Here is a 23,395-nt window from a genome sequence, read left to right on the forward strand (position 1 = left end):
TGAAAATGAGAAAATTTGGCTCCCTTGGTACTGTTAATATAGTGGAAAAACTTGGCTGGTGAAAAAATAGTACCTCTGTCAGTGGCTTCATAGATAAAGTAACCTCTCTCAAATTACAAGAAATATACATATTATTAGCAAAAAATAAATACAATTTCCCTCTCAAGGAGCTATAGAACTCCTCTCTGAAGTAACTTGTCTGGGGCCATATGACAGCAATCTACTCATGTACTAGCAATATGCTCCAGTGGGAAGCAGGTAAAACAAACATTAGACAAAGGATCAACATGTCCCTGCAGGAACTTACAGATGCAACCAGAAATTCTTTATGTACCAGGCCTGTGAGGAAAACACTTTTTCTTTAAAAACACATCCTGATAACAGCTTCATGCTAAATAATCCCAAAGGCTGTAGAGCTGCCCTTCACACCCTGCCCTAGCAAAATCTCATTATTCAATCTATACAATCTATATTGGTGGTATAGAGAAATGAGGAAACGGGAAAGAAAAAAAAAACAGAAAAAAATAAGGTGAAGGATATTTATGCCAGCTGGATCTGATATTCCCTAGGATTAAGGAAGTCACAGCACTGCAGGAACAGCATTGACAAAAAGTCCCCAAATCCTTCTGTCTTGTGCTGTGTGCTTCAAAAAGTTGTCATTGACTTTAACAAACACAGCTCCAAAATGTTTTAAATAAAATCATCCTAAAAACTATTCACCCACTTTTCTATGTCAGCAAAATAGCTACCTATGCTAGTCAGTTCTTTTTGCTCAAGGATCTACCTGGAAGACAGGCAAGTTTGATTTGCACCTGCCTGAAACCACAAGGATGCTTCCTTGTGACCTTGCTAAAAGGGATTTTACTGTGCTCCTTGGAGGGGAAGCAATAAGGAAGCCTCAGTACAGCACTTTGTGTTTATGAAGGGATTTGTCCATGAAATTGGTGATCATGCTGATACTACAGCTAGGAGTCATCATTCCTCACTTTCTTCTCTAATTTGAAATAATTCACAGCAATTTATACATCCTAGACAGTTTCCACCATGCTTATAATTTTAAATAATTTCAAGTATGTAAATAACTAAATTAGAGCCAGAAAAAGGGCAGAATGCTACAGAGAAAGAAATGCTCATGCTACTCAAACAGGCAAAGACCATCCTCTCCATTAGCAACAGTGAGTGATACAAATTTGATGCCTCATCTGCTAAAAACATAGATTTAAAGTAAATTTAGGAAGAGTGCTTGGAGCTCAACGTGTGCCCCAGCACAAGGTTCGGACACAATTCTAATGTCCTTTTTGGTTTTAAAACTCACTCATAACAGGGCAAGACAGAAGGAGAACTGCAGCCTCTTTGAGATGATGTAGGACAAACCATCCTGGAATTACCCTGGAAAGAGACTGCTGTGTCCAGAGCCAAGGCAGGCAAGAGTTTGATGGTACTAGCTAGTCCAAAAATGAAAATATAGAAGATATAAATCAAAGATCAGTGACAGCTTTGGAAATCAGCTAGTACATTACATCCTGCCAGCCCAAAAACCTGCATCTCTTCAAACTCAGAGGAACTGTCAAAGTCATTACTGAATAACTGAGGGGAACAAAATATTGACTTGAAGTCCTTTGTGCTCATAAATCGCAGGTTTCATTTTTCAAGCCGCAGGTTTCCTCACCTATGCAAATGCAGTTCCTCAGGAAGTCTTTCCTCACAGTTTGTTCCTAGCCATGTCAAAACAAATTATCCCTGTTATTTAAGCTTTCTTTGGCAAAGCCCAATTATTTTTCTTTACTATTGTATCTACCCTCCAAAAAATAATCAACTGTAACAATTATCTTCCCATTCATTTTGATTAATTCTGATTTTCAAATTTGTTTCTGGCACAAACACTCGCAATGAACAAATGATAGCAAAGTACTTAAAATCCAGGGTCATATAAACACTGGTGCAAATCTTGGGCCCAAAGGCTAAAGTATTGCTCCAGCAAAAACCTCCTGGGATTTTATTGCTGGTTTGAAGCTGGTTTGAAGCACAGTCTGCAGCATGAAGGTGACAATATTGGTAGTGGAGACTTGGACAAAATTTATCTCTGAGGAACCACAGATGAAATCTTAGCAATGCAAACAGGTCTTCTTGTATTATGGTAAATTTAATCTGTGATACTGATTTCATTTCCCCTGGAGGTTCAGATAACCATCTGGTATAAATCAGACTGATTCCTTTGACTTCACCAGGATTATAATGCTTCAAGCCAGTTACAGATCTCACCCAGTGGGTAAGGAATAATTGCTCATTTTCACTTAAAGCTGGCAAATACTGATAGCTTTAAGTTTCCAACCAAAGGCAAAGGTGAGCTAAATGAAAAATATTCTTTCTAAACAATGCAAAAAGGAAAACTAGACATTATTTCAGGTCAGTCTGAAACATTTAATTGCAATTAAATGAATAGGTTTAGACTTACAAATGACAAACGAAAGTTAAAAACTTTTCTCCAAAAACACCCCAGCAAATGGATGCAGAGCAGGGGGCACAAATATCTATGCTTCACATTAGAGAGTCAAAACAGAGAGGCAGTTTTCTGTCAAAAACACTGGAATTATTTCTTTTAGGGAACAAGAAAGAAAACTTTTTTTTTAAAGAACACAGGGCAAGTTCTACTCTACATGATGCATAATTCTTCAAAATCTCACTTCTTTTCAGGCTCTGTATGACCTGGTCAGGGGAGCAGAAATCTGTCCTTTCAAGCAGTAGCTAGTTTGTCTTTCTGTGACAACAAAAGCAGCAGCAGAATAGGAACCTCACAATCTCATTTCCATCTTCTCTCTTTTCAGAGTCTGCCCTATGCCTTCAATACCTTTCTAATGTGAATAGTCTGGTACAAGCTAATATTAGCAAATCTAGGAATTTAGAGAGACCTGGTTTCCTACTGCTGAGCTGTGCTAGGCACAAGGGAGAGACCAGTTCACATGTAATTGCACAGGAGCACATGTGCTTAGCTGTTGCACTCACCTCTTACATCACCACCTGTTTCACCAGGCCCTTGCACACAGCACTTAGGATGCAACAGCCTTGGCACAGTGGTGTACAGCTGGCACCAGGAGTGGGACTCAGTCTGCACACCTGGATGTGCAGGTCCAAAACACAGGAGGTCCAGAATCAAAACACAGCCCCTTCTAGTCCAGTAGTGTCAGGAACAGACCATTATGTCTGTCTAAAGGCTATCCCAAACCACTTATTAGCTGAGAGGAACCTGAATGCCTGGCTCTTTCTGATGCCTTATGTCCAGAAAGAAAGTGCTGCTCCTGAGTTAGTCTGCCTTTGAAAAATCTATGTGTTGAAATTGCAGCCATTCATTCAGCCTCTATGCTGTGCTCTCAGTTTCTGCTGCCTCCTCTCCCCTGTGCCACAGTTAACAAAGCTCATTTTTCCTCCCTGCCTCCCCATGTACCTCCTCAGGACACAGCCAGATGCTTCTTCAAAAACAGCTCCTGCCTGCTCCCCAGTCCTCCCCTTCCCTGCTTCTTTCCTCTATCAACTAATATCTGAAGGACTGGATGTCCCTATACACATCATGGTTGATACAGTTTGTCAATATAAAAAAAGGCAACAATAGCAGTTTTTTAAAATGAGGCAAAACTTGGGTAAGACAGTCTCTCACCTTGCAGAGACTGCTGTGGATTCTCTTGAAGTGTTGTGAGCTCTTGCCATCAGGGAAAATGTATCCAGTGCCCAAATGACTTGCAGCTACTCCTTGTCATTGCTTGACAAAAGTTTCACTCCTACCAAAATAACATTTATTTCAGTACATGCTACATAGTCTGATGGCAATAGGGATGAGGATACTCATACAGGGACTGTGCAGTCCCTGGATGTGTGTGGCCCTTAAAACCAACTGAGTTCAGCGGACAAAAAAGCCCCAACTGCAGAAATAGCAGCTTGGCACTGCCTATTTCTTTTTAAAAGCAAAGTTTATTACCTCCTCACAGCTGGTGCCTGGGTGGCATCAGCCATCTGGAATTTAAGTTTCTCTCTAGGAACTTTGTTTTACCAGTTACATTTTCATTTGCTCTTCAGAGTTAGAAAGCAAGTGAAAATTAAGAGCAAGTATGCACCAGGATCCAGTGAACTGTACTTTCCAGTCGACTGCTGGACTCTAATCACTAATTTTGCTGCCAGGCATTTATCTTCCTAATGGATGGACTTGATGTTACCTTTCCAGAGTTGTTTTCTGACAAGGAATTTTAATTTGAGGTGACTTATGCAGAGTCCCAGCAGGGCTGATTCTGAGAAGTGCTCATTATGGGTGTGGTCAACTCTCCTGGAAGAATGAGACTATCATATTTAATATGTGAGGCAGGAAAGGACAACAGCACCAGCTACTTGGCCCTAGGAGACTGTGATTTTCAGTAGAAAACAAGTCAAACTCGGCATCAACTTTGAGACATACAAGTAACATCTATTAATTTATTAAATATATTTCACATTAAAATAAATGGGAATCACCTCAAGGCTAACAGGTTCGTGTTGGCTGGACCGTTAGGACAGACCCTAAATTTACCCTTCTTTTTTTGCTTCTTGGGCTGGGTTTTGGTTTTGGTTTTTTTAACTATAAACTTCAGACAATGGCTCAGCTGTAGCCCAATCCATTCTTTAAAATTATCTTCCAGCATAAAGAGGCATTTCAAATCCTAAATGTAGGGACTGGAAAGGAAATCTGAGAGAGCACTAGAACAAAAAAAAAAAAAAAATCAAGGAGGCTGTCATCTAACAAACCTTTCAGATAGATAAACAAGCCTCAAAAGCAATATAAATTCAATGTCTGTCCTGGCCTTGTAAGATATGCCTGGATTGGGAGCATTCATTTTACTACCCAGCTTTCAGGCACAGGTGGCTATTCCAGCAGTATGCAAAGGTTACTCAGCAAACATCTGCTCACCTGGGGAATAACATCCCCAAAATGCCTGATCTCTGTGTGCATCATACACTGAACAGCTGCAGAGTCAATCCTTTTCCAAAAGGCTGAAGCAATGAAACTCCCTGTCTAGTTCTCCTACCTTCAAATCTCATGTCTATAGTGTTTCTGGTCTTTTTTTACCATAGTCTTACACTTTACTTCTTCTGTGAAAACTGCCTTGTAAGTATTCTTACCACCCATTTATGCAAAGGGAGACAAATGTAATTCCCTTGCAGTTGCATAATCTCATCTGTATTCATAGCTATATGAATATTGATGCAAGTTTTTCCCTATCTCTTTCCTTTTCCCAATACCAGGATCCTGTAAGGAAGAATCCCAAGGAAAATGAAAATTTGTTGTAGTGACTCACATTTATTATGCCCCAGCCAGACTTTTCTTATATAAGGCTGAGTCACTCATTAGCTGAACCTTTGCAAAGAAAGAAAAAAAAATAGGGACTTTTTTCCAATACTCAAGTCTCAGTTTTTTATGTTACAGCAATATGGTTTCACCACAATTTTTATTAAATTTCCTGTGACTTTCCTGTTTTTCTTTTTAGCATTTCTTTCATACAGCAGCATCCTTATGACACTTGAACTGACTTGAGTCTTGGGTTGCCAGGCAATACATTTCCAGGTGAAATTGGTTCTCTTGAAACCTTTTCTTCCATTTCACATGCTCTGGGTGTTCATTTTTATTTTTCAAAGCCCCAACAACACACATGTGACTGAGACATATTTTCTCCCTGTGCCTACAAATGCAGTTGTTGAGAGGTCATTCCTACTTTATACCTTGGAATTGCACTGCCTTATATACAGCCCTCACCCCACTGGCTGCCCAGCCTGTCTGCTTTGGGGAAACACAGCAGACCCATTAGTGTCTGCTAATTTGTTGTCAACCTGAACAAGCTTCCTGGTGACTATGATTCCTGCAAAACTTCTCCCCAAATCTTTCCTCTGGTCTCTGTGAATCCAACACATTTGAAACAAAATGCCAGGACAACTCTCTTTCTAACCAAACATTAATGTGGTCAACTACTTTAAGTGAAATTAGAGGAAATTGGAATCTTCACATTACTCCTAATTTATTTTTGTCTCTCAGGTTCAAAGTACCCATATTTTCACATTAGAAAAGAAAAACTGTGTTCCACATCCAGTTTCCTAGGCTTCACTGGCAAATCTTGACTATGATGTTGGTGGGTACTGTCTAGATGGCAAAAAACTAAACCAGATTTTCCAGAATTTACCAGATTTTCCCCAGAACAAGTTTTAGGAACCCATGTGGCTTCAGCTACCTTTAAAAAGATGTAGAAAAACAACCTGCCTTGATCTTTTACAATTACATAGTAAAAACCAACACAGTGCTTTTGTCCAGTAGGAAAACAAAGTGAACAAAGGTGTGCTGGTCAGTGACTGACAATTCAATAATACCTGGAGAAGTATAGCTTGTATCTTGCAGGGATTTGATGCCCATGTTTGTACATCTACTGCCCAGCAGACAGGAGTATAACCGCAAACTTTTATGTATAGCAGCTGCCAGTGGGCTTCAGATTTATTTGGAGGGGAAGGTCTCTGAAGTTAAGGAAAGAGTTCAAGCCCCATATTTCATTTGAACTTTGCCTGGTGGATGGCTCCCACACCTCTGAGATTTCCAACTATCACATCAGATCCACCTTTCTCCAAATGAAAGCTGTCCCAAAGTGGCTAATCACCGTCACATCCTTTCTCCATCAAGAGCCAGTCAGGGATTACACACATCTAACTCATTTAGACAACTGTATCAAATATCTCTGCTGAGAGATTGACACCAAATATTTGGCTTCAAACATGGAGATGCTTCAGGCAGAAACACAGTGAGGCCACAATTTCACAGCGACCTTAAACCACCCCAGCCTAGCCGAGCCCAGCCCAGCAGACACCTCTCATTCCTACCCTTCACCTGCCCCTTTGCTGGTATTGCCCCAAGTGTTCTACAGCTTCACAGTCCACAGGGTAAAAGAAGTGATCCTGTGAAAGATAAACTCAAAACAACAAAAATTAAGATAAGTCTTAACGTGGATGGGTGGTCTAGCCCCCACCAGTACATGACCCCACAGCATGTCCAAGGCCACAAGAGAGGAGGAGAGAGAAGGGGGATAGATTCCATGAATAAGCACAGAAAGAGGGTAACATTGCTCTTTGTGGTGACCTGTGGCCACATTTAAGGAAGGAAAGCAAAGCCCCCAGCAAAGGATGAGTCAGGAGAACATCAGCCAGGTGGCACAACAAGATGAATTCTCAAAGGTACAAGCATGTGCGCTGTTTTTTTCCATTTAAGACTCACACAAATAACTGTGGCTGATTTTCCTACTCTGCATGCTGTAAATAACTACTTCTGCTTATGCTGTACTTTAGTCTAACTGAAATAACAGTGATTTTCACCACAGATAGCTGACATTTCTTGTCCAGAAAGGATAGTGAAGTGTAGTGGACCTGAAAACTCTAGATGTGAAAGCTCACCTTGGGGAGAGCCCAAGCCCTGCAGGGTGTTTCCAGGGTATGCAAAGGCTACAGGAGGGTGTCTCTCTCCTGAATTGCAGGAGATAGCTGGAGAGATAGCATTGTGGGTCAGAAGAAGAAATGTGTGTGGTGCCTGTCAGGATCCTGAGCACCCCAGAGAATCTGACATGTCACCAATGTCTCACACAGAGGCAAACTGCAGCAGGAGGGATTCCAGTCTCTTAGCACCTACATATCAAGTCGTGCTGAAAGCAGAAAGAATACATCAAATGTTGATTTTGAAAATGAAATTTGATCTGCCCACAGCCAGTTTTTGCACTTCCTTTTCTGTTGACAAAGAAGAGAGTCAATATTCGCTATTCTCAGGCTCTTATGTGCTTGCTACAAATACATATTTGCATGAAGCTCAGCACTACCAAGGCTTTTTGATGATAAGCTAAAAGAGCAAAAATTAACTTAGCAGTGTTAAAAATAAGAGGGAAACCTCTCCTCAGACTACTAATTCTTGTGGACAATGTTTCAAGGTACTTGCCTCACTTAAGTACTCTGTGAATATGACTTCCAAGAAAAAAATTGCTATATTTCAGCTCTAGACTAACCTGAGCCACAGCATAGCTCAGCTGCTGAAACCAACTTCTGAAATGATCCCTGTGAATACAATTTTGTCAAGTAGAGTTGGTGCTGCAAGCCAGGATCAGCTGAAGAAATGTGGATTACATCTGCCTCATTGAATCCTGTTATTATCATTATTACTTCACAGCTCATATTTTCTTCCCAGTGCGAGGTTCTCCAAGCACAGGAATTCGCAGAGCTCCTGGTAACTTGCCACACACACTAACAAAGCTGGAATTTATCATGGCCTGTCAGAGCAGCATTGCAGCTGCTGTATTCCTGATCCCTGCTCCTGCATGAAAAGCCCTAGGCCCTGCAGGCAGGCCTGGTGAATGCACACACTCAGTATTGCATGGTGCCACACTGCTCATTTCCCACTAGCCCAGAACCTGCCACTTGCGCTTTGTCCCATTGCTCTCACCCCCAGCTTTGGCAAGATGCACCTGCTTAAAACAACACCCTTCACCTCAAAGGCTGATGGCTGCTCTCCTCTCCTTCTGCCCATTTTCCACCAGCACAGCTCTGTTTGCCTGGTTGGCTTTTCCACACAGTTCCATACCTTGCAGTGGCAAATATCAATGCTGTGACTGGACCCACTGCTGATGGTCGAGGCTGGCATCAAAGGCAATTGTAATACTGTAAAAAAATTTTTGACGAGCACCAAAAAATCATGTCCTACAGTAGGCATTCCCCATGGCTACCAGCTTTGGTGCAGGTTTGTATGAAAAGGAAATCATGGAGGCCCTGTGAGCTCTTCCTCCTGGCTCAGCTGGCAAACCCTGTGTAATGGTAGTATACAAAAGAACAGTCCAGCTTCTCAATAGCTTCACCAGCAGCTTCTTCAGTTCATTTTTCCATTTATGAAACATATGTTTTTTAAAGGTCATAATATTGTAGGCTCTTGGTGTTTGCAGCACATTTATCTTCACAGAAGTGGCATTTGGTTTGGCTGTCTCTGCCCATCACAGACTTTGCTAATTCTTTTATTTTCTCCTGGCAGAATTAATGAGCTCATGGCTCATCTTTGTATTTTTAGTGCTTTTGTATTACCATACTTTGGATGGAACTACACAGGTCCCAAAAATTGTTAGAGAGACCTAAACAAGTAATGAAAGAGACAAAAAACTCAAAATCAACTTCTCTTTCTTTGCCTCCTTAAGAGCTTCTTCAGTGAGCCCTGAAGACAATGCCACTGCTCCCACTACCTTGCAACATGTTGAGCTTCCTTTTTTAGGGATCCAATATTGGGAAATAGACACTCAAAACTACCATGTCCTGTTGCCCACACTTCATTCTTCTGTTCAAATGAAGAGTGAAGTGCGAGGAAGACAATAATTATTAGTATAACCAATTCTATACAAGGACTAAGATCTACTAACTATCATGAAAATAAAACCTAACTCCAGAGAGAAACTATTCCCAACCTTTCATTTGTTTATGTTAAATGAGGAATGAAAAAAAAAAAAATAGATGAGGGAACGAAGGGGACCTTTTCCCTTCATTTTACCCCTCACTGCAGTATAATTGTTGAAGGTGTTTAAAGACATTCTCATCCTTTTCAACTCTTTCTTTCCCACAGCTGCACATGGGCTGTGGTACTATTGTGAAAGTAGGGAGACCAATTCACAGAATATATGAACAAATATATTGTTTCTTTCTCTTGGCAACTCTGGGGACTACTTCCACTTTTTCTGTTTATTTTTTAGTTTTACCTCAAAAATTTTGGATATACAGAATACACAGGACAGCTCTTTTCACCTTCGTCTATCCCTGTACCAGGCAATGTTTTTACTACTCTCTGTATCCTTAGCAATGTTTAAGTTTTCATCCCACCTTTTCTTTTGGATGAGGCATGCTAAAGGTCACAAAACCTCATGGGCCAGGGTTAGAAGGTCCCATCACCCACCCCATCAGCCAGAAGAAGGATATACCCCACTGTGAGCTCTCCTGTGGCCAACTCTGCATTCTCCTCTGCATGCACCTCCTCTGGGCTAAGCAAACTTCACAATACTTCTCAGTGGGAGATTGTGGATGTCCAAAAGTACACCAAAAAGACAACCAATGAGATTTTCAAATATTTTCAAAATCAGATTCCTTCAGAAAACTGCACTGTTGTCACCTGCCTTACTCAGCTTTTTGAAAAGCTCTGAACTCTGAAGCATAAGCTCTTTGTAAAACCTGCTGGGATCTTTCCCTTTTCTGCCAGCTCTAAGACTGGGTCTCACAGGCTCTGAAAGAAGCACTGACATTTCCAGTCCTTTTCCCTGTCACACAACCTACTCTCTGCTTCCAATTTGTTAGGTCTAAACCACCCTCCTCACATCCTTACAGCTAACCCAAACCATGCACAGCACTGGGTAGCATCCCACAGCATGGTAAGCACCTTATCCCTGGGCTGGCTGTATGTGGAACAATTATTACATGAATAAACTTGACGTGTGGTGTGGTTTGTGTTAGCATGGGCAGGGCAAAGGCAAACCTTTGTGTACAAAGCCCAGGAAAGGGCTGAGGTCCTACAGGAATTTTTTTCCATGGCTCCAGACAAGCCTGAGAAAGCACTGTTTTCTGCTCAGGTGAGATTAAATATCACCACTGCAAATGCTTGTTGCAAAGGCCAGGGGTGTTTCCCACCAGCTCTGCCGCTTTAGGGTACCTGGCAGCACCCTGGAGGCAGCACCAAGCTGCAAACAACAGCACGATCCAGTGCCTTGCACAGGCAGCTCCCTGCTCCTGCCCTTTGCCAGTGCACTGGCAGCACCTCTGTCAGCTCTTGTTTCAAAGCTGCTTCTGCCAAACAGAAAGGCTCGACCCTCTCCGTGCCAGGGCAGCCTCCAGGCTCCTCTTATCAATGGCTGCTGCCACTGGTGAGCAAGTCTGCAACTCCCAGGTCACATGGATACTCTCATAAATACTGTGAAAAACAGGCTGGTTTTATCCTGATAGGCATTAACAGAGCACCCAACATACCTGTGGGACAGAAGAGAGGGAGAGGCCTTGCAGTCTGGCTGGATTTACACACAATGCAACTTGAAGCTGTAGATAGCCTTTGTGGCAGACATCCCACTCCAGGGTAAATCCATTTGCATGCATCCTAACTGGAGCCTAAGGTGTCCAGAACAACAAGTTTTTTTCATTTTTCAGCAAGAGAGAATCAAAGAAGTGTTAATCAATGTATATCTCCATCCCACTAAGCAAGTCTACCTCAAAATATATCCTCTTCCATGTAGAAAAAACACTTATTCTGAGGACTGAAAATTGCTTTTAGACTTTTAGCCTTCACAGACTCCTGTGCTTTTAGGTTTCTCCTTCCACCATGAACTTAACTTTATTGTTAGTCTCTGGCCTTTTTTTTTAGTATCTGTTGGAGAAACCACATGAAGTAAGTAGATGCACCCAGTAATCCATGCCCAGGTTGCCTGTGATATATAAAAAACACTAACTACTACACTAACTACTAAAAAACACTAACTACTAACATTGGAGGGTCATATATTCACACTGTGAACACAAGCAACATGGTGGTGTGTTGTACAGTCTCAAGCTGAGTAACTTCAGGAGGGACTACATGCATTCTGACATATTTATGAAACCTTTAACTCAGAAGCTTTCAGTTAACTTCAGATCCACGTTGTATGTGTCAGAAAAGAACAACCCATCCCTGCCTTATAACCCGTGACTTGAAAAGATGGAGTTGTAACAGACTCCTCTGCTGGAAAGGCAAAAGGCTAAATTGGACCTAGTGGGTGGAATTTAACACAATACTCTCTGCTCTGACAGTCCTTTTGTAACACCAAAGCTGGAAAGCAATATTCTTGGCTCTCTGATGTTCAGCTTTCTCCATCTGTAAAAAGGGTTTAATAGTACTTACCTAGCCCACAGACATGTTGAGACAATTTGCCTACCACGTTTTGAAGTCTGCATCTGAGATGCTCTACAAAAGCAGGCTATTATTTAAAGCACAGTCCTTTTGGAAAAGCAGTCAAAAATAATTAGTTGCATATTCAAGAGTGTTCTGTAGTCCTTTTTCTTTTCATTGATGGTCTTCACTAAATATTTCTCACATATTGTAAGAATGATATGAATGAAAACTAATATCTGCCTGAGAAATCATCTTTTGAAAAATACCAAAAAACTGGGCAACTGAAAAAGAAGGAGGTTGTTGCCATCTCTTGGAATTTTCCTTTCTTATCAGGTATAAGCGTAGAAGACGATAGAAGAGAGCATCATAAATCACAGAAACCTGCACAGCATTGTCTCCCTTGGTGCTTATTGCATAGAACATGTATTTTGCTGGGTTTAGTCATCGCCTTCATGTGAGCAATGATCCATTTTGTTACAAAGAATCTCGATTGGTGGCAAATTAATATAAGTGGATTCATTAAATATGTTTTCCTTTGAATGTGTGACTGTGTTTCACCCTCCTCAGAATACAAATGCATCACTGCTGTGTGAATCGATAGGGTTCTTCTAATTTTACAGGCACAGACAGAAAACAAAAAATGGCACCAGTTTATTTTTTTACCACAAGTTAAAAATATCTCAAAACAAACTTCTTTGTCATACAGGGATTGATTTTTATCTTAGGAAAAGCATGAAGTAGGAGTATGTTCACAGAAGAGAAGGAAAATATTCTGTACATTCCCTAGAAGAAGAGAGAACTTTAGTTGTCTGAAGATACATATATATATATATATATATATATATATATATATATATATAAAACATATGAACCTCCCACAGCATCTGCCTCTTCCCTGTGTTACCTCACCACCTGCCCAGGCCCCACTGGCTCCAACCTGATGCTTTTCCAAACCAACAGCTGCTTCTCAGCTGCCATCCCTTCTTTGGTGTCTTTTCACCTCATTTTCCCTGGGCACACACATGATCTCAAGTAAAGAGATTTTAACTGGGTGCAAGAGCACTATGGACTTCTCTCCTCCAAAGGAAAACTAGAAAACCTAACTTGTCTCTTTGCCCCAAATTAATATTGAAAATATTTTTCGAATGATCTGACAGTACAATGTCAGTACAATACATCTGACAGACATGAGCTGATAGCTCATGGTCATAGATAGCTTTGAATTTCCTGGGTGAACCCTTCTAGTTTCTGTCAGAAATTCAGTACTTACAATGAAAAAAAAAAACCAAATAAAAACCACCCTCAAACATATCCAAACAACCTCCCCCCCAAAAAATAAACCCCCAAAAACCAAAACAAGCCCCAAACCTGTGTGTTTACCCTAAAAATCAGGAGAGTTCATTGTGTAAGTTTGTACTTAGAAAGTTTTACAAATGCATTTTATTACTTCAGAGACAAGAGCATCTCCACCAGAGCTCTTCTGGCCTATCAACTGCATAAATTCCTTCAATTAGATTTCTTCTTTTTACTAGACATCTTAGGAATCCACTGGAAAAGATCAGTCCCAGCTTTAGTCAATATATTCATTTGCTGCTTATGTAGTATGCCATTAATATTTTGAAATTATTAGATATCAGATCTTTTTATGAACAAAAGACAAATGTCATCTCCCCATGAACATCAACATGAGACATGAAGCTTTTAAAATGCAGTTATTTCCCCCATCCTCCGTTTCTTAGAATATCTTAACACTGACTGTGTTGATGCTTTTAAAATTACTAGGGAAAATAATTTCTTGGCTGCCACTTTGCCAAGTTTCACTGTGAAATATTTTTTTATATCTCCATTACTCCATTATGAAACTCTGAGAGCTGGGGCCAAAGAGCAAACCTAATTGGGAGGGATATTGAGCTGTAGCCACCATCCAGCATAGCAGTTCACTGTAGCTATAGTTCATCTGATCCTGCTTATTTGGGATCCAGAAAAATGTATTAGCTGAAAGATCAGGAAAAAACCAATAAAGAAGCTTTCTTAGGAGACCAGAGCATCCAGGTGAGCCTGACTGCTTCACAGCTGCCTGCAAGCTGAGGTGAGGATTCCGAAGAGCAGCAATTGCAATTTTATGATAGTGTTCTATGGCATAACCATTTTCTTTTGTGTTAAATTCAGTATAGGCAAGATGCTGAAGAATCAACAAATATCATACTGAGTGTTAAGTCCCACATGTTTTAAAAACATCACTGTCACATGTTTTTTTAGGAAGGCTCATACACATTAGGAAAAACCTGTTTCACTGTGAAAAACATCTATGCCACTATTTGTCTAAACCCTATTATTTTTATCTTTAAACTCCCAAAACAGTTTGTTGTCCTTGAGTGTGACTGACATGTTAGTGAGATGCACAAGCAATTAGGAAAAATTTACTGCTTCTTTCTATATCCCATTCATTATTTCAAGCTGTTGAACTTGGACCAACTTGGTGGATTGAACAGATTTTCCAACAGGTAATTGACTTCAAGAGAAGGCCTGGAATAATTCTAGCTGGCTGTTACTCTGGGAATGAGTCTCCCTCCATTAATTAATCACTCAGAGGAGAATTTTTCTTTCTGAATAAACTCATTATTTTTAAACATATGACATTTAGCTGTATAAATAAACTCCAGAACTGTGATTTAAAATGTGTGCTAACTGTAGGCACGACATGCCATGGATAGCAGAGCCTCCTCTGCATTTTCTGGAGTGACTTTATCTTCTGATTACAAAGAAGTGGGGGCAGGGAAATGAACTGACTTGTGATTTCACCCACTTATAACCAGGATTTCTTGCATGATTGTTGCATTTAAAGATACACTCAAGGAGACATCAGCTGTTCAGCTGGAGAGGATGAAAATGTACTGAAAGACAAAAAAAAAAGCATACCCAAAAAGGACAAAGCCCAACCAAATACAAAAAAGGATGCAACAAATTAGGCTTTCTAACAGAGAGATGCTCAACTGTATCAGTCCAGTGAAAGTCATTCAGACCTTTTTTTAATTTTAAAAACTGTTTTTCACAGTATGAGGCTTGGACAGATATTCTGTTCCAAATCAGGCTTTAAGATCTGAAGACATTACTATCCACATTGCTAACAATATCCTAGCTAATTTTATCTCAAGTGGATTGATATTTTTCAACAGCAGGACTGAGTAGAAGTTTGTCTCTAATGGAGAAGCTGATTTTTAAAAAAACATCCCTCTGGTAAAACAAACACTGAGTGTCTGGTAACAGTTTCTGTCTGCAAGTCTAATAAAAAGCCAAAGAAAATTTTTCATACAATCAACTATAAAAATACACAGCTCATTCCTGTATCTGACTAATGAAATGGGATTAGTTCTAATCCTCATTGTCCACAAAATGTTGTGGTGGTGAGAAGTTTACACTGTGTTCCTGAAATGAATTACACTGATGGATGGCAGATCCATTGTTTGCTGGATGGTCCAGATGCTGAGGTATGAGCCTCTGCTGAAAGGATGTCTGTAGATGCACCTTGAAGCATTCAGTACTAGCCACAGTCACCTACAGGCCATTACCCTGACCCGGTAAAGCCATTTTTGTCCTGCCAGTGCTGCTCTGCATCAGTGATTCAGAAACAGCAGTAAGTAAATACAGGCTTCAGACTCACTCTGGACCACTTGGCTATTGCCTTTTATCCCTTTCTGCTGTTTTCTAGTCTCCTTAGAAAGGAACCTAAATAGTTCCCCACCCCTGTCCAGGCTGAACTGCACTCAAGGCAACTCTAGCTCAAAAACCAGTTCCTGCCACTTCTACCAAAGAAAAACCACCATCTGTCACAGCACTATTAGTACCTCATTAGAAGTCACAAAAGTCCTTTCAGTGCCTGGTACACCAGCGCAGAGCAGACAGTAGGTGCATGGCTGGCCAAGCATCCAGACCCTTTATGGACTGGCAGACAGGCAAAGCACTTGACCCACTGGCTACAAGTGGGCAGGAAGCCATTACAAATAGAAAGTCTCTGCCTCCTTGGGTATTAACATGATGCTCCAGAGTGTACAATTAGAAGAAACATTAACATAATCATTGGTTTTCAGGGCTCCCATTTTAAAGCAACGTTTTTCTAGTAACACCTCTTCAACATCTCTCCCCCATTCAGCTCCAAGGTATTAAACTGGGCCCAGGCCAGCAACAACAGTGGAGCTGTCCCACCTGGCAGTCCCAGCAGTCTGCTCCATCAGCTCCCACAAGCCCACTGAGCAGCACATACAGGCAGAAAGCTGCAGCTGCAGCCCTGGCTACGCTTCACTCAGAAGGTATGCACTCCCCATTCCAAAACAGCCACAGCTTTATTAAAGCCCTAACTAAAAAACTAGGAAAAAAGAGAATGAACCCCAAATTCATTAAATTAATTTAAACTTTTTCCAGTCGCTGGGGAAGCTCCAGTCTGCCTGATGACTACAAAAGCAAAGCATTTAACAGCCTTGCCATGCAATTTGAATGTGTCTGTACAAGACAAAAAATTCAAACCTTTCCTACTCAAGCTATCAATCAAAGTGAAGCTAAAATTACAGTTTAACAAGCAGGTATACATGTTTTAGTTAGCAAATGAGGCAAGCAGGGCACATTATTTTTAGTTGCAGTGATGAGGAAAAGAGTGAAAAATAGAAGGAGGAAGGAAGGAAAAATTGTGTCTCTCCATTTGGCTCAGGCTTCTAAAGCTTTAGTTAACATTGGCAGCATTTGGATATGATATGTCTCCCAATGGCATTCAAGAAGTCTCTTAGACTGAACTATTGCTGTGCATGTAATTATATTGTAATTTGGTTTTTTTTAAAAAAAAATGAGCTAGAAAAGAATGATTGAACTTGCCCCAAACTTGCCAATAAATTGTGAACTGTTTTATTAGGTGACTCCATGGGGCCAGGATGACCATGAACCACTGCTTTTTCAAGCAGATGCTCACCAAAATCCAATGTGCATCAACATGCATTTTCTCCTTGATTCCAAATGCTTTTCAGCTGAAACCACAGAAAACTTTCAAATTGCTTATGACAAAGTCTGGATCAGCAATGAGCTGATTTTCTCTCTCTTAAATTATGGAAACAATTTGCCCAAACACAGCCATCATTCATCTTTCCTAATACCATACAAAAATAAGCCAGTTGCAGGATCACTAATCAGACTCTTAGGCTGGTCCCTTGGACCTGAAGTTAGCCAAGTTTTCATTCTCTGCATTGGATCAGCAAAACAGCTTCCCATAATATTGGATGATGGAGGAAGGTATCTAATTTATCTTGCAGGTACAAATTGCTGACCATATCAACAAAAGTCACAAATACATTCCTACCTACCAAGGAGCTTCAGTTCCATCAGGGATATGGTTGTTGTTGTATGTTTTTTCTAAATGCTCTTTGGTAAAAGTACTCACCCTTCCAGCTTTAACTTTGCCCTCCACATAGATACACCACCACGAACACAGTCACAACAGTGTTAGGAACAAACAAGTTCCTCTCAGCACTTCTTGAAATGTAGAAGACTGTGACTATGGATGCCAGAACTCTGTCTTGACCTCATCTTTCAGTACATTTTGCTCCAAAATCACAATCCTTTACTCTGTCTAAGGCATATCCATCCATATGCCTGGATAAGGCATAGCCAGCACCGAATTCAGGTCACAGAAGCTGGACATTTTTTGCTAGAATTTCATTTAAACAGAGATGTCCTGGTAAACTGCTTATCATAAACAATGCAAGGCTGCTTTCTGAAAAAGTTGAGGCAGAACCCTTTTTGCCAAAGACAAGAGGGCACCATGAAATGAAAGCTGCTCTTCATAGTAAAACAACTTTCTTTTTGCTAATGTTCAGTGGAAAAGACTCAAGGATGCCATTTCATCCATTTTCAGAATAATCAGCCAAACAAAATTAGAAGGAAAGGCTAGGCTGTCTCATGATATCAGAATTTTCTGAATGCTATTCTCATTGGTTTGATGAATGGGGAAGGCTTTTCATAATTCTTTCCCCATGAGGAATAATTTCCCAAAGGAATTATTTAATCATAAATTACAGCTAGCAACTCACTGAAGAGGGAAAAGAAACAAGTCAGTAATGAAGAATCAACTTTTTGGTCCCAGCAGGGAACTGAGAAGCAGCTTTTTTCTATTACTATTTAGCCCATCCTGGGGTGTGACTCATTAGTGCTTTCATGGCTCACTAGGATGTTTTGGTCAGTCTTTTAAGAACAGTCTGATCTGTCTTTCTGTTGTTTTCAGGGCCCACACTGCATCTTCTTGTGGCTTCTAGCACTCTCCTAAATGCTGGAGGTGCTTGAGGTTCAAAACTGCACTTAGGGGATAAAAAGGTCACTGAGCCAAAAGGAACAGCTATAGTGAGCTTTTGTTTCCTCACCAGAAAACACCTCCAAATTTTCAATAAAGCAGATGTTTGAATTTCTGAGCAGCTGCCAGCTCATGGGTGTGAGTGGATTCAGCAGGGCAGGAGTGCTCTGCTGGAGAGGGTCTCAAGAGCTTGTTGTGCTGTGCCCCTGAGCATGGAAAAAGGCTACAAGGGAAGTTTGTGGAAAAGAAACATGGGCAGGCTGGATGGCTGGTCTGACAAGAGACTGTTTCACTAAAGTGCAATTGTGCAGAAGGGTCTGGGAGTGGGATAAGGCCACTGTGTTTACTAACTTTGAAGGGCTTTTGATTTTTAACTCAGGGGGTTAAAGAATTCTGTCACAACTGGCATATGTCCTGGAAAAAACCAAACTTGTCCAACCGGTGTTAATACAAACAGGTCCTGTCCCCAGCAAGCAAACAGCATGGGCGAAACAGGAAAGTCTGAGGATGAAGTCAGAGGTAGGAGTTGCTGGGAATGGAAAAGCAACAGCTGAGAGCCAAGTAAACTACCTGAAATAAAGTCAAAAGCCTCCATAAAGCAACTGTTCTCCCCCAAGTTATCCAAGCATCATATTCAAAGTGCTTCATTATCTTCTGAAGCCTGGTGAGTTCACAGCCTGGTTAACAATACTGACAGCAAATCTCACAGTTTAATGGCCCTTTTGTCCTGTGTCATCTTTCTCTGGAGGTCAACAAAACAAGTGTAAGCAGCATCTGGGCATGGAGAAGAACAAAGAGGGGAAAGTGAAATGAAGAGTTTCAATAGATTGGAGAGAAGCAAGAAATGTGATGGTCTGAAAAAAGGAAATGTCTGATGTGGAAGAAAAAAGACATGTCCTGAGGCATGTCCTTGCAGGTGCAAGATTCACAGGAGTTGGTTGGGGGCCTGACAGCCGAGAGCTGTGCTGGTAAACTTGCATTTGGAGAGGGATGGACACAGCAGTACCAGAGAGGAGCATTCCCCCAAGCTGGCCTCTGCTGCCTCAAAGACCAGTGCAGAGGCTGCCTTGGGATTTCATGACTGATTTGAGTCCTCATGGTTGCAGGGAAATTCTGTTGCTAAGCCGCTCCCGCTGCAAACCTTAATAGTAATTGTTGTGTGCATCTCGTCTACCACATTTATCAGCCTGGAAAATTAAGAGATGAGGAAAACAAGCAATTCCATGCTATGCTCCACTGGGTCTTCCCCTTAACATGGAGTGTCACCAGTGCCAGCCACAATGAATACAGGAAAGAAAATTTGGGCAGCTGCAACCAGACTGATTTGCACCCACTAATAGTATTATGCGGGATACCACAAAAGCAGTTTACTTGAACTCATCACAGTTGGAAACAGATCTGTCCTTCAGGAAGCAAAGCCATCACAAAAGAGTGGGGGCTTTGTTGCTTCTCTGTCCTTGTCCATCCTATTGTTGGACGTTTTCAGGCATTCTGGAATAACCAATTTCTTTCATATGGTGAAGCCTGGTACTAAGAGCTTCCTGCTACCATGTTATTTTTTGTGCCAGACTGTAACCACTTGGTTTGAATTAACCCTGATGCCTTAGCCTAAATTGCCTTTAATTTTTATTTCAGCAAAATGGTTGGACTGTTTCCAAAGCAGAAGCTGTTGTTTGTGGTTTTATGCTTACAAGATCCTTGCACAAGCAACTCCAAACCCCCTGCTCTGGAGCAATGACCTGGTATTTGTCTGACACGGCCTTTACATCTGAAGAGTAAAAACTCACGTAAAAAGTTACCCTAATTATGGGTAACTTGGGGTGCTGGAAAAAGAAACTGCAAAAGCAAAATTCTCCTTTAACAGTTCACATAAGCTTCATAGAAGTTTCTAGCACAATTTCATATCCTCAGAACTCACCCATGTTTGGCATGTTCCCGCTTTTTCTGATTTTCTGGAGAGAACACAAAGGAACCTGGGGGGGGGGGTGGTGGGGGTGGTGTCTGTATCCAACTGACAGCTGGGCAGGAAAGAAGGAAAGAGACAGATTTTGGTTACCAGAAGATAACACTGTGCTACATGCTCACACACAGTGCAGAAGTGGACCAGACGTATATAAAATGCCTTTTACAAACACCTGTAAAGCCAGTTCTGTAATTATTATATAAACTATTACCAGTTTTTAATTTTCCCTGGTTCCATGATTATTTCCAGCAACACAGGAGTTAAACAGGAAGCAACTGAGCTGAAAACAGGGACCGGTTGTTTGGATGCAAGACAATAAGCTACAGAAGGAGATGTGGCTACACAGAAAGATTCTGTGATCTGGACTTGGAGAGAGTGTCAGAGAGAAAACAAAAGAAATAATAATGAATTGTAGCACTTGGGCTTTTCAAACTTGGTATGATCATTAACTGATGAGATTGACTTGAAGACAAAGTCCAGGCAATGACAGTATAGGTAAAGAAATGAGTTCAGGGGAACACTTGCCAGAAAAAGGAGAAAGGAATTTGCTTTGGAGAAAGACCCTGTTGTCCACGAAGCATGGACCTGCTTTGGTGCACACCTTCAGACAGTACTGCTGGGAATCTGCTGAGAAGCTGAGCACAGCAGTGGGAAGATACAGAGGCCACAGGTCAGGCTCCTTCACCAGCCACAGGAACAAGAAGGTTTCACATAGTGCTTTTGGGGTAAGCAAAAGGTCCTGAACAAGTTGCCTGAAGAGGCTTTGAACTGCTGTTCTAGTACAGATAAATGACCTGTTTGGTCTGCTGTCCTGGGAACATCTACCTTAGTGCATAACTCCGTGTAAAGGGAATTTGATAGCATTAATCCTGGATTAACTGCTATCCATTTTTTCACCCCAGCTGCAGAGGGAAAGTTCTGACCTCAGTGTGCTGATGGAGTGGAAAACATCACCAGTGGGCTCCTGGAGAATGCTGGTGTCTCTTCCCACAGTAAACCTCTCTTTCTCCTTCTCTTTCCCTGACCCAATGGTGACCTACCTATTGGATTAACAGTACTTCAGTGGAGTGTAGTTAATAGGTTTGCACACCACATTGTCTAGAGAGGCATGTGCAAGTCAGAAGAAGAGAAAAACAGTATTGATGGGCTGATAATGTCCACAAAAACAGGAAAGAAGGATAGATTAATCTGTAAAAATACAATATGTTTGGAGCTGAACTCAGTAAAAATTTTTATTTTGGTTTACTTTCTCATCTTCTATGGTTTCACAGGTAAAAGTCTGCTTTTTTGCAGAAACAGCAACAAAAAATATTTGGATTCAATGACCATTTGTCCATGACTACTGAAAGAAGGTGGAGTGACGGAGAACAATCTGGTAGGAACTATGGATTTATGTGCAACATAATAGAGAGAACTGCATAATAACTGATTGGTTGGCTCTATAACTGGCCAGGAAAAATAGAAAGAGGGAGGGGGGAATCTATTTCAGATTGGCCTAAAGTTATTTTCAGTTATTCCCACCAAAATGGAAGGAAAAAAATCTGAAAAACTTGAGAATTTCAGTCCAGAATATAAGCCTGGAGCTGACTTCCAAACTGCAGCTGCTGAGCAGAGATGCAGCACTGCCAGTTCTTTGGCTTCTTGCCTAATGGTCACAAGAAAGAAAGAATTAATATCAAAGCCCATTGCTAATACAAGCCATATTTTAAACATTTGATCAGCAATTAAGCTTTGACTTCCCAAGAACTGACAAGTAATTCACAGTCTGTCACAATAAACCTGGTGTCATTGAAAACATTCTAGGCTAACGGTACCAACAATGTTACCAGCATAGTTTTTGTCATGCCAAGAGTGATATTAAAAAGAAAGCCATACATAATTTGGAACAAGAAACATATGTAAGTGATTCAGACACACAATTGTTTGGGGGAGTTTTGTTTTGTTTTGTGATGTCTTTAATTACGAATCCACAGGAGATCAATGCAAGTATCAAAATCATCACAATGAAATATTTAACCTCCTAGCTGGCTCAAGCAACAGTCATGACAACAAGATGCTGCCACATCCAATCCCTGTGAAGAAACCAAATGATAAACAGACACTACAGCTTGTCAGGCTGCAGCCTTCTCCTCTGAAACCAAATACCCATAGAGACAAGGCAGAATGAACTGGCTGTTATGATCATTTCTATAAAATAACTGAATACTAAAATGAGAGAAGATTGTACTTTACTATTTGAAGTCACTTGTCCTTCTACTGAGCTTTTCACTTGAAGATCAAACCCTTATTAAAATCATTAGTAAATGAGATCTCAGAGCACTCCGACATGAAAGACATCTTAAAATCTTTCACTTTTCAAGTCAGGAAGCTCAAAGAAGACAGACTAGCTCTAAAATTAGTTTCAACTTATACGGCATATGGGTAACTTCTAAGGGTTCCAACAAAAGATCAGTACATTGTGTGGTTTTGGATTATTTTGACCCCTTTCATCTCTTCCAAGGTTTTAAAAATAACAATACAGTGTGCAGTTTGGAGCTGGAAAATGAAAGTACCTGCCATTAACATAGATCCACTCTTCCTGGAGTTTTACTTGCTCCTCCCAAGTCCTGTCAAGGGCTGAGCTTGGGACAAGGGAATGCTGATATCTCCCACCCCTATTTCTTCATCCACTCATATTCACCTGCCTTGCACTGTAAACAATTGACCAAAGTGGTCTAGAAAAATTAGACTGGAGGACTGGAAATGGCCATGCAACAAAATGACAGTTTGCTTTTGTACCTGCTCCTATAAGATCAAAAATACAGGTAGAGTCTTAAGGAAGTAAGGACTTTTAGTAATGTGAATTACTGAATAAAGCTGCATTTATACAAAATAATTCTTCTAACCACTTCTTACTACAAAAAAATTTCAATATTACTTCGGAAGTGTGACCTGTCTTTTAAAGGATGCTTTAAAAAACATGAGCAGTGGTTGGGACACATGCACACACACCTCTTTGTACCCATATATGTCTTGAAGCACACTCATGCTTTCATGGAAAGGAATGGTGGGACAGGAGTAATCTGATGGCAGTGTGCAAATCAACACCAGAAACAGAGTGACAGCTTCACACCTGCACACAGACAGCAGTCCAGTGGTACTACATCACCTGTCATTCTGCAGTCATAGCTTGGCTCTCACAAAGGAA

The 23,395-nt window shown here is 40.9% G+C and overlaps 1 long non-coding RNA gene across 1 annotated transcript in view; it reads right to left on the reverse strand.

The window, feature by feature from the left end:
• LOC143693732 (uncharacterized) overlaps positions 1-23,395 on the reverse strand; it is a 55,568-nt gene that overhangs the window by 27,880 nt on the left and 4,293 nt on the right. The gene's annotated exons all lie outside the window — the stretch shown is intronic.

This window comes from Agelaius phoeniceus, chromosome 3, assembly GCF_051311805.1.
Source record: "Agelaius phoeniceus isolate bAgePho1 chromosome 3, bAgePho1.hap1, whole genome shotgun sequence".
Taxonomy (NCBI): Eukaryota; Metazoa; Chordata; class Aves; order Passeriformes; family Icteridae; genus Agelaius; species Agelaius phoeniceus.